The sequence below is a fragment of the Rutilus rutilus genome, assembly GCF_951802725.1.
Source record: "Rutilus rutilus genome assembly, chromosome: 11".
In the NCBI taxonomy this organism is placed as follows: domain Eukaryota; kingdom Metazoa; phylum Chordata; class Actinopteri; order Cypriniformes; family Leuciscidae; genus Rutilus; species Rutilus rutilus.
Window position 1 is genome coordinate 33,291,177 of NC_140216.1, and position 13,201 is coordinate 33,304,377.

General features: G+C 36.0%; 1 protein-coding gene across 2 annotated transcripts in view; it reads right to left on the bottom strand.

Moving 5' to 3' along the window:
* The window catches only part of jupb (junction plakoglobin b), a 78,755-nt gene that overhangs the window by 38,539 nt on the left and 27,015 nt on the right, over positions 1-13,201 (bottom strand). The window lies entirely within an intron of this gene.

The following is a 13,201-nucleotide window of genomic DNA, read 5'->3' on the forward strand; positions in this document are numbered from 1 at the left end:
TAACACTGAAAATACCTGTGATAATTGTGATTAAAAATGTATAACAATTACTGAATGTATTCATAAAATAAAAATATTAAAATAAAAATAAAATACATTATCTATTTATAATTAAAGCATATCATTTTTACATTAATAACACTGAAAACAACTGTGATAATAGTGATTAAAAATGTATAACAATTACTGAATGTATTCATTATTTTTTTATTAAAATAAAAATATTAAAATGAAAATAAAATACTTTATGCATTTATGCATAATTTTTACATTAATAACACTGAAAACAACTGTGATAATAGTGATTAAAAAGGCATACCAATTATTAATCAATTGATTAATTTTATTCCTTAAAATAAAATATTTTTTATTTATTATTTATAATATTGAAAATTAAAGTGTACAGTTTTTGCATTAATAACACAAAAAAATATTACATAATAGTGATTTAAAAATGATTATAAATGCATAGAAGTTACTTTCTATAGAGCCCCACATAAAATACCTCTAAAACGAATGCAAACTCTTCGCAGCAGTTACAATTCATTGACTTTTTCTTGACCTTTAAACAAGAGTGTGAAAGAAAGAAAACTTAGATGTCTTATTGTCAATATCTCCTAATGCACAAAAACAACTAAAAGCGGATGCTCTCTCGCGTTAGTGATGCAGAAACAAAGAGCTGAATTTTAATTTAAGAATATAAAAACACTTGCAAGAGCATTTCATCACGGAACTAGAAAAGACACAATTTCTTTTATAAAGCAGTGACTAATCCATTTTATCTCTTTGAATTACTTCCTTATGGTACCACATCTTACAAGATCTTATTTTTCCGTTTTTTTGGGCTCCTTCTATTTCAATTTAAATGGAATCCAGCTTAAAAAGGAATCTCTGTTTAGTATTCTCCGCTATTCCTCGCTCTTGCCCTTTTCCTGTCTTCAGGTTCTCTTTATAAAACGTTCAAATATGAATAGTATGCCTCTGTCCCTCAGTTTCATAAGGCATATGGAGATTTGTTAACTGTTATTATGACACCACGTGCCCTGCATTTTCCACACTCATTAATCACATCAACGTAAAGCTAGACATTAACACACCAAGCACACACACACACAACACTCCAGCGGTCAGAAACCCACCTCAGAACTGATTAAAAGAGGAACATGTCCTAAAAAAAAATGACAGCAGCTTTGAAAATTTACCCAATAGGCATTAAAGACCTATTAATTATGCAAGCACTGATTAATTAAAAAATGTTTTCTGGGTTAAACAAGGTTTAAGAGGAAGTGTGCATTGTGTCTTCCTTATTCCACTGCATTTTATATCAAATAACACTGTTTAGATAGATAACCCAAAAATGTAAAGGTTAATATGAAAGTTGGACATCATTGACACAAACTTCTGAAATAGATATGAGCGCTGTTTGAAAAAAAGCTGCTTTAAATTTTCATCGATGACTGATTATTGCAGTGTTCGGATACATTATAGACCGTAAATAACTATAATTCGTTGTAAAATACACCTAAATGTTTTAAAAACATTTTCAATGAGGAGCAAGCTAAGCTCTCCAGCTGGTGATGCGCTATAAATCCATAACAATAATAATTTCATAATTAAATTAAATTACTATTATTCTCACAAGTTCAATCTGAACGTACTTTGCGACAGTTAAAAAGCATGTTCTTTATAATATGAATGTGTGAAGTATGAATGTAATCCGGACGTACTACATTCGCCATGTTGTCATTGTCATGTGATCTACCGGCGTCAGTTGCGTCGCTTCACTGCCATTCACAACTCCTCTCCCGTGGCCTCATGGGATAGTAAAGTGTCTATGGTATGCGCACTTCGGAATCTCGCCGGAAGTAGTAGGTCATCCGGGGACTTTTCGCTTACCGTTTTTCAAAAACTATGTATTCGGACATACTACTTTCATCGGGTCCTTTTGCCTGGCCCGATGACAACGCAGTGCTGAAGTGCCAACTAGTCTCTCCCTATGGAGGATCCCTTTACCACTCTACAGATAAAGCGTTGTCGGGAAAATTCGTTTCGCGTACCTACCCCGAAGTGACAAAATAAAATAAAATTCTGTATCAAAATTTATAAGGAAAGACCACTTTGTTTAGGCTTGGTTTGTAGGGAATTACAAACCTGCGCACATATATTCAAACGCACATAACTATAGAATCAATTCTTAATGCGCATGTGAACGCCATCAGCGTTTATCACACGTTCGCGTTTAAAGTCTGTGTAGAGAGAATGGTGTCTTTGCTGGAAAATAACTTTATTAAAGAACCGCTATAAAGCCAAAACAATCTCTGAGTCTGTTACCTTCAATTATACGTTTATCTCTGTAAAGCTGCTTTGAAACAATCTACATTGTTAAAAGCGCTACATAAATGAAGATGACTTGACTGACTACTCCGTTGGCCTACTTTTCTTCGCATACTATATACGCCGTGTTCCAAATTATTATGCAAATGATATTTTACACTGATTTTCCTAAATAGTCGATGCAAATGACAGTCAGTATAATTTTCAAGTCACCAACCGTTAAGGTACAAGTCGAATTTCATTGAACAAACCACCCAACAAAAACAAAATAAAATAAAATAAAAAACTCAAAATGGACTAATAATTCCAAATTATTATGCACAACAGAGTTTGAAAACATTTTATAGGTTGTAAAGATCTGAAAATGGTGATTTGCTGAAACTGCAGCATTGGGAGGTCATATTAAATTGGGAGGCTATTTCAATTAAACACATCTTAACAGGGCAAGTTACATGTTAACATAGGACCCCTTCTTTGATATCACCTTCACAATTCTTGCATCCATTAAACTTGTGAGTTTATGGAGAGTTTCTGCTTGAATTTCTTTGCAGGATGTCAGAATAGCCTCCCAGAGCTGCTGTTTTGATGCAAACTGCCTCCCACCCTCATAGATCTTTAGCTTGAGGATACTCCAAAGGTTCTCAATAGGGTTGAGGTTGACAGGGGCCACACCATGAGTGTCTCTCCTTTTATGCCCATAACAGCCAATGACACACAGGTATTCTTTGCAGCATGAGATGGTGAATTGTCATGCATGAAGATGATTTTGCTACGGAAGGCATGGTTCTTCTTTTTGTACCATGGAAGAAAGCGGTCAGTCAGAAAGTTGCCGCGGTCATTTTAACCTAAAGGGGCCTACCAGCTTTCTCCCCATGATTCCGGCCCAAAACATGACTCCGCAACCTCCTTGCTGACGTCACAGCCTTATTGGGACATGGTGGCCATCCACCAACCATCCACTACTCCATCCATCTGGACTATCCAGGGTTGCACGGCACTCACCAGTAAACAAGACTGTTTGAAAATTAGTCTTCATGTATTTCTGGGCCCACTTCAACCGTTTCTGCTTGTGAGCATTGGTTAGGGGCGGCCGAATAGTAGGTTTATGCACAACTGCAAGCCTCTGGAGGATCCTACACCTAGAGGTTCGCGGGACTCCAGAGGCACCAGCAGCTTCAAATACCTGTTTGCAGCTTTGTAATGGCATTTTAGCAGCTGCTCTCTTAATCCGATGATCTTGTCTGTAACCTTCCTCATTATACCTTTATCTGCACAAACCCGTCTGTGCTCTGAATCGGCCACAAATCTCTTCACAGTACGGTGATCACGCTTAAGTTTTCGTGAAATATGTAATGCTTTCATACCTTGCCCAAGGCATTGCACTATTTGACACTTTTCCGCAGCAGAGAGATCCAGAACTTTCCCATATTGCTTGAAACCTGTGGCCTGCTTAATAATGTGGAACATCCTTCTTAAGTAGTTTTCCTTTAATTGGGCTCACCTGGCAAACTAATTATCACAGGTGTCTGATTTCAGTGATCCAAAGAGACACAATACCATCCATAATGTTTATGACACTTAATTCCAATTTGCATAATAATTTGGAACGCGGTGTAGTAGGGAAGTATTCGATTTCGGACGCAGTGTGTGTGAACGCTAATGTGTCCGCTCCCCTTTTTTTTTGGTCCAGACCAAAATAAATTAAGCGTAGCGTCAGTTCTGGCAGGTCACGTTAGTCAAGCTTGCATCAGCTGACTCTCAGCTGATCCACTTCTACCTATAGGAATACGACGCCTACACTGTAAATGCAAACATCGTATTTAATTAAAAATAGTAAATTGACCTTAATAATTTTTTTTCAACCTGCTATTAACACTCACTTTTAGTAAGTTACTTGTACTTTGAGGTTGAAAAATCTTACCAGCTCAGTCTACTTGAGCTGGATTCATTCAGAAAAAGTAAGTTTATGACCTGTGGGCATGCGCAGATCAGTCCTCTCTACGCTAGACGTCGATATATGGTCACGCCAAGACTCGCCCTTCAATAGCTACTATTGTCTGAAGGTGAAAACCGTAATTTTAAGCCACCATTGTGGTGATTAGTGTTTGTTTTAGTTGGGCTCTTGACCCTCATATCATTAATTTAACATTTTGTTTGGCTGCTGTACCTGAGTTATATCAGCCCGATGAACAAATAGAAAAGGTGATCTGATGGTGATGGTTGTGTTTTAACATAATCCTTATTTCACAATCATTAGACCTGATTCACTGAACTCATATAGAGCCCAATTTCTGAGTTAGGTTTACTTGATTAATTATAGCAGCACTGTCCTGGTACAGCATAATATTTTTAGCCATTTCAATGAAATCCAAATAAATAATAAAAAAGTAGGCACACACAGACATCAAGAATTAGCGTATGAATCTCAACAATGGTGACAAACAGATCACCCCTGATCATAAGCTCATTATTTATTCATGCAGCAATGCATGATGGGAGCCATGAATGAGTTTTGATTGGTTGCACCCAGAATGCACTGCAACATGCTTTATAATTGTCACCATTGTTGAGATTCACAGGCTGATTCTTGATGTCAATGTGTCAAAAAAAAAAAAAAAAAAAAAAAATTGTCTAATGGAAACTTTTAAGAAATTCTAAATGCTGTACAAGGACAGTGCTGCTATAATTAATAAAGTAAACCAAACTCAGAAATTGTTTTCTTTAATTTAAGTGAACTTGAAAAATGAGTGAGCAGAACTAAAAGTGTTAAGTTGTAGGTATTTAGTAATTCTAAGTGGGGTTAAATTTATATCAAGCAATCCACACAAAATGAAAAAACTAAGTTAACACTAATCATGGCTATTAAGTTACATGAACATGAAAAAAACGTGCTAGTGGTACTACTTGATTTAGTACTGCACACTTAAAATAAACAAGCTTTTCTAACTCACTAATCTTAAGCTTACTTTGCTTAATTTTTTTGAGGCAACGAGTTTGCATACTTTTTTTAAGTAAGGTCAACTAATTACATTTTACAGTGTATCACTGTATTCATATATAAGCTCCGTTTCTCGCGTTTCTCAGGAGCTAATTACCCTCCTCCATCCCCAGCTCCTCCTCTCGTCCAGTCAGGATTAGGCCTTCTGAGTGCCCTTTGAATCAGAATAAATTCTCGAATTATGTTGTGTTTACCCTAAGGGGGGTTATTGCTGCTCTTATCCATGCTATAGGCTGCACGGATGCACAGGGAGTTCTTGCCCACAACAGAACCATACCGCCAATCCTAACTGTATTCTAATTGTCAATCGTATTTGACAATAGTGTCCTGACAGAACCTAGAGAACTGAACTACAATTGTGAACACAATTTACCCACAAAAAAACTTCAGCTTCAGAAGACTTTAAATACGGTGTAGTTTTATGGTGTTTTTTGTGATTTTTATAGCTTGACAGCTTGCATTATATGGGAAAAAAAACAGTATTAATGTTCAGTATTAAAGTTCCTCACTCAACCTGTGAGGACGAGTATTTATAGATTCTGAAACATGTGATCAGGATAGAAGCGCAGAAGAGGAAAATTATTTGAGTGCTTTCATCTCAAATTATATGTTGCAAGGTCCTAACTATGGTTTGAAATTCAGGGATATGAGAAAAAATATTCTCCCACTCACATAAAATACCATACTAATCAGAACATAGTGACATTTCATTTCTAGAGGCTTCCAGCCAGGCCAAACTTAATTTAGAATTGAGAGAGGCATATTTTGTGAATATGCATATAGAGTGACTTTATAGGCATGTCTTTGTCAAGAGTAAATTTGTAGCATCTCTAATGAAAATCATCCAGAAATGCTGCTGTACAGTAATCTATTAGTGACAGCAGAGTAATTTCAGAGTAATTTGCATGAGCGCAGATTTCATTAAAAATGATGTCGACCAGACAAATTCCTGACATCAAATCTTGAAGGAAACTAACCAATTTAAAGGTGAAGTGTGTAACCTCTCTGCCACTAACATCATCCAACAATTTAAAATGTAATATTAAAATAATTACAAACAGGTTTCTCAAACACGCTTGCCATTGGTTGAACAAACAGAGAGTCCCGCCCTAAACTCACGCCATTGGTTGAGTCCTTGTTGCTGTGATGGGCTGGTCGGGATGCTCAATTCAAACAAAACGATAAAAAAAAAAAAAATTGCACATTACTTTACTTTACTTTTCATAATGAGATGCATCATCTAATTTTCTGACATGAGAAGTGTGATGAAATGCTAAGAAGAGCCAGGATATTCTTTAATATAACTCTGATTGTGTTTGGCTGAGAGAAGTAAGTCATAAGTCAGTAAGTCAATACACATATGATGGCTTGAGGGTGAGTAAATTAGGGGATCATTTTAATTTTTGGGTGAACTATTCCTTTAAGAGGTCCTTGCGATTTTCCCATCAAAATAGAAACTCAGAAATGAAGAAAGCCATGAATTAGTATTGTAATTTTACAGTAATGTTCTGTAAAATAAATTAGTATTAATTATTATAATTATAATAATGAGTAATATAGTATAATGCAACAGTATTACATTTCTTTACTGATTTGTTTAATTTTTATAATTAAATAATAGTTTTAATAATAATAATCATGATTGTCATATTGAACTTTTTTTCCTTTTCCTTAGCTGATCACATGTATGATTACTAAATATGAATGGATTGTATTTGCATATTTAGTATCTTGAAATGATCTAAATCTAGGATGTAGGCTTGCTCAATTTAAAGAGAATGAGAAGAACAGTCTCTATTCTTTGACCATTGTCCTAAAAAAAAGCAAGGCCTGTCCGAGTCAATGTAATACATCTCTTTCTCCCCAACTTCTCCTCTCACTTCCTGCAGAAGACAACATCTCTGATGATGATTAATGGTATGAGAAGATCTCAGTCTGTTTTGTTCATCGGACACTGCCTGTTCACATCGTCTCCATTGTTCTGTTTTTACAATAGCTACCTGTGATGCTAACACACACACACACACACACACACACACACACACACACACACACACACACACACACACACACACACACACACACACACACACACACACACACACACACACACACACACACACACACACACACACCTAAGGGTCTTTGCTGTATTTAGGACACTTGACACTGAACAATGCAGCACCAGCAGACCTGTCAGCTGTTGTTTGACTTCCAGCAACACGCTGCCGTACTTTGTGTTTACTATGCAAGTGTCAAGGCGGATTTGTATTTGGAAGCTCTACCAGCGAGACTACATCATCTGTCTAAAATGTGTGTAAGGATTTAAGCATAAGATAAAGTATTTTTGGCATAAAAATTACATTACATATAGCAGCAAAGCAGTTAAACTAATGACTAATTATGACTATTGGATTTAAAATATCTAAATTAGAAAAATATAGAAATAGAACTAATTGGAATGTTGGTAACCAGTCAGTTGACGGTAGCCATTGACTTCCATAGTATATTTTTTTCCTACTATATGGAAGTCAATGGCTACCGTCAACTGACTGGTTACCAACAGTCTTTAAAAATCTTATTTTGTGTTCAACAGAAGAAAGAAACTCATACATTTTTGGGTGAACTATCCCTTTAAGAAGGCAAATATGGTCAATTTTGGTTTCAGGCCGACTGCAAAGATCTAGCCAAAACAAATGGTCCTTTCAATTAGAGTAGACCAAGTTGCTTTAGAAGAAAAGCGTGTGCTAAATGGCAATTAAATGCGGGATTGTGTTCAAAAGCCTCTCGGTTTGACAGAGCAGTGCTGATAGAAACATCTGTACAGGGCTGAGAAAATCGAATCCACGGCAGGTACTTGGCAGAGGTATCTGCAGGAGACGGCGAGGTTTTGCCAGACTCCTGGAGTGCAGCTGATGATACCGTGAGTCACCTCACGCCAGGACTCGAATTACAAAGTCACCTGCACTCTGTGCACTAACACCTAGGCAGGAAGGCGAGAGAAACGCCAACCACGATTGACTATTTCGGCAAAAGATGCAGTGACGGATATAGACGGCTACGAGTAAATTTATTCACTGAGCTGAGTTACCTGTCGGTGTAATAGAATATCATTAGGGATAAAAAAGGTGCATAAATGCAGTGAGGTTTTGGTCCAACGCTACATTAGAAAAGAATCTGATAGAGTTATAAGACACCTAAGAAAATATCAACACACTAATGCTGTTATACGAAACATTAGAAAGCATTATGCAATCAAGCTAAAGATAATTCACTCACATTAGCTTCTAAACTAATTTGCAGGAGACATATCACGGAAAACTCAATTTTCTTTGCTCTTTTGCAGTAGAGTTCAAAATGTAGACATTTTCTGATGTTAGCAGTGGAAAGCTCACACAAAACATTTACTGAAATAAATTTGCATTAACAGGTCATTCGAGAATAGTATACAATATAGTATGCCAATATTTGCAGTATACTACAAAGCACACTGTGTAAAATACTGTCTCCCACAATGCAATGCTCTCAACCTGTTATTTCTAGCATGGTGAATGAACAGGAAGCTACATATATCAACCTTGATTGTTCACATGTCTTTTTTGACTCAGTAATTCAATATAATTGACTTCAAAATCAAATAATAAGAATTAAACACACAAATTATGAAGTCATGTGAATAATACAACGATGTGACAAAAATGTAGCATTCCACGAGACCATTATTGCGGAGTAAAACCTGCTGCTGTATCACAAAACGACTAAATATCGTCAGGTTGTGTTTACCGCAGGCTTTAATTTACTCATAAATTGAGAAACCCATTATAAAACCCCATAGGAAAATCTTGTGGGAACCAGGGGCGAATTAGTCTTCCGGGTGCGCCAGCCTATAAGAACGAATTTGAATCCCACATGCAATTTTAATGAATAAGACCCATTTTACAAGTACAAATTGATACAAAAGTGTAGAATATAACCCCTTCGGCTTTTAGCAGAAAAGCTAGTACAAGTGTCGCATAAAGATTATCACTCATGTTTCCAACACATGGACGTAACAGAACCTCAAACCTTAGCGAGCAGTGAATAACCCGCAGCGGGAGCATTACATTTCCAGCAGGGGGGGAAATACAACATCTCTGTAATTCAATAGCATAAAAGAGACACAAAAAAATGTCAAGGGGTGTACCTTGTTCTTAACCTTGCAAAGGTTGTAAATACAAGACATCCTGGATCATCTCATCTACTGAATTTTACAGGAAGTCTTTGAATAATCACAGTTCAGTTCCCTATTAGATTTTCTTTTCCTATTTTCAGCCCTACCATGTTCAAGGTTTCTCTGATATTAAATGTAGAAATGTACTTTGCTGGGAAAAAAAGAAATCTATTAAAATGGGTTATTGGGTTCTGGATATGAATCTAATTTAGTTGAGAAATATGCTCTGCAGAATGGCATTTGAATTTCCATGGAGGACGTACAAAAAAAAGGTACATAAGAATATTTGTATCATTTACCCCACATTATAAACATTTGCTAAGACTTAAAGACTAAGGAACCTACTGATCCAACGTTCTGCAAGTTTCTATCTCACACATCATTTCTATACATTAAAGGTACACTATGTAACTTTTGACACTCTGGCGGTTAAAAAACAAAACTGCATGCGTTTTGCGGAAGAACATTGTTTTGGTTGTGCTTCGGCTCTGCGTGACTATGGTTATCCAACCGCTCATAAAACATTCTAGTCTTACTACTAGTCTTAGATGGAAAGGATCTCAAACTGACTAGCTGAAGACGTTACTGTAGCTTTACCCAGACATGATACTTATGCTTTACAATTAGGGCTGGCACAATAAATCGATGAATCGTAAATAGAGAAATGATTCTGAATCGATTCCAATTTTTTCCGAATGCATCGCGATTCTCTCTCAAACCGATTCTGAGCTTAGCTTTTAACAGCAGATAGCACTGCGTGCTCTAGAAACAGCCAAAATCTGCTGGCTTCCTACACACACCACTTCCTACACACACCTCTATAAAATAATCACTCATAAAGTTTGAAAAGGTTGAAGTGAATTACAAGGGTGTTTGCAGTGGGCTGTTTACATTAATCTTGCGTCATAGAAGCATTCTGAGGTGCAAGCACTGTACATTCTAGGGAGAGCAGACGTCCTGAAAAATTCAGGACAGTCCCGAAATCTAAGCTGTTGTCCCGAATCCGGCCCTAATTGTCCCGAAAATTATACTAAAGCAAAATCTTGAGTAGTTATTGTCTGATAAAACACTGAGTTAAAACATAGAACATTGAGTCGTCCTGCAGCCAGCCCCCGCCGGCTGCTCATTGGCTGCGGCATCTTTTTTTCTTTTTTTGAAGTTCTACAAAGACAGGCGTGAATTTGTATGCATTGATAAGCGAGCGTAAGTTGCCGCAGCCGCGAGGACAGTGAATTTGCAGGCAGCCAGTCGTAAGGGAGTGATTGATTGGTCGCAGCACTGTGTGCAAAAAAAGTACTTCGGCCTAAAGTCTGATGTCGGGTTACACAAAGCAAATTATCTACACAATATACCGTTCATATATATGAAACATGGGAAGAACAAGTTAATCACCCCAAACCTCCATCATCAATGACATGAGCAGGACGTTTCTCAGTGATACGCCACTCATTTTGAGGTACATTATGAGATGTTGCAGCTGTAATTCCTCAACATCAGCATTAACAAGTGTATGTCCATCAACAAACCCATGTGCATATTCTAATTTATTGTGGTGCACATGCAGGAATTTGATCAATATATGCGCATACATTAACCCAGCACTAACGTGAATGACTGACGTTTGTAAAACAAATCTTTATCTTTACTCAGAGTAGTAAAAATGACAGACAATCTGCATTGATTGACACAGTTTTAGGCAATAGTGGCCCACAGCTGATTAGAAGAATTATTTCAGTTAAGACGTACGCAATATAAAACGCAAAACTACGCATGTTGAACACCCGGTAGAACACATCAATTACGTCACGGTAGATATACATCAATAATTATTCATACTTGCAGGTTGTGATTCTGAGGAGCAAGCTGGTCCAAATAAACTAGGTACTGACCCATTGTTCACGAGCAAGCGTTTTGCGAATCCCGCGTCGAACTCCGAGATTTGAGAAGCAGTCGTCAGTAAAATTACGTGTTTGAAGGCGTGTCAAGTTGTTCGCGGGCAGAACACGTACAACATAGGCGGTGCATTATGCAAATGTATCTTCTAGTGACGTAGACCCGTAAAGCAGTAGGATTCGAAACAAAAACGACTCTTATAGGCGGTTCAGAGTCGATTATTTCTTGTGGGAGACAATAACTTTATTTATCGTGCACTTTCGACTTAACAACTTTGCAGAAAGTTTACATTCACAAACAGGTATAGTACACAATGCATGAAAGGGAATAATTGGGGCACTTTAAATTTTTTAAAAAAGTTACATAGTGTACCTTTAAACATTTATTTTTCTAATGTGGGCCTCAATTCAAACAGGCTACATGCAATGCAAGAGAATCTGACATTGCATAACGGAGTCTAACATTCAAACTTTAAAGGTTTATCTTGATGGCTTTTATGCCTCTTTTTTATAGTTAAATGTTGTACAAATGCTGAACATTGCTTGAGGGACTTTACATGGTATATCGTTTTAATTAGTCAGTGCTCGTATGGGGTAACAAAGAACTTTCTGATGGACAGATAGGATCTAAACCAATTAAATCCAGTGTGCCTGAGAGGCCAGTCCACTTCTGTATATCTCAGATCATTAACAGCTTTAATTAGGGCTGTTTCAGTGCTATGATGATGTTGATGATCTCAGATCTTCAGCTGAGACTACATTTGTATTTATTATTTATTTAATAGAGAATAAAAGTCTTAATTAAACTTATGGCTGGTTCTTCAACTACACTGGTGTTTTTATTACAGATTTCAAAGTTTTTCTAATATGAAAGACTTTTTTTTTACCATGCTTTTATTATATATCATTTAAAAAATGAAAAGCCATCACAAAATGTAATTATTTAAAATATATATATATATTTTACATTTATTTATATAAAAAATTTATATAAAAATAATAATAAAAAAAAAATATATATATATATTTATAATATATATATATAAATCTGTACACAATATACAGAATATCTGTGGAATCATTTCCACTGCAACAAACAACTGTCACTAAAGAAGTGTTATTAAAATGAATCCATGAGAGTGTGAAAAGAGTGTTTTCTAAAGTTGCACAGGGACAAAATTGTTCAGTAAAAAAAAAAAAAAAAAAAAAACACCCTTCTATTTTCTTAGTAATTTTCCTAAAAAGGATGTAAGATTGGCCCATAATAGCTGAGTGTCAAATTATGTACAAATATTTCTTTAAAAGCATGTGAAGTAGCTTCCTCTAATTGGGGATGATACCACAGAAAGGCTCATTTGCATAATTCAAAAGAGCTTGGTTTATAAACAGCTTAATATAGCTAACGGAAGCTGTAAACATGTTAAGTTTTAATTAATATGGATTTGAGGGTCGGGATCTGGGTCTACTCACAACTAATAAAAACGCTAAATTTAAGCACTAGGGATCTGAGCATTAATTTCACTTCAGATTTAATTTCACTTATACTTATACAGATACTTATGGGTTATATAGTGGGTTAAATTACAAAACTAGTTTCAAGTATAGGATTACAACAGTCATTGTGGATTTTCTGCAAGTATTTTTGCTATATCTTATATTAATATTCTTTAATATTCATCTGTTGTAGTGAAAAAAACTGAAAAAAATATATACTGCATATATATATATATATATATATATATATTATATGTTATATATATATATATA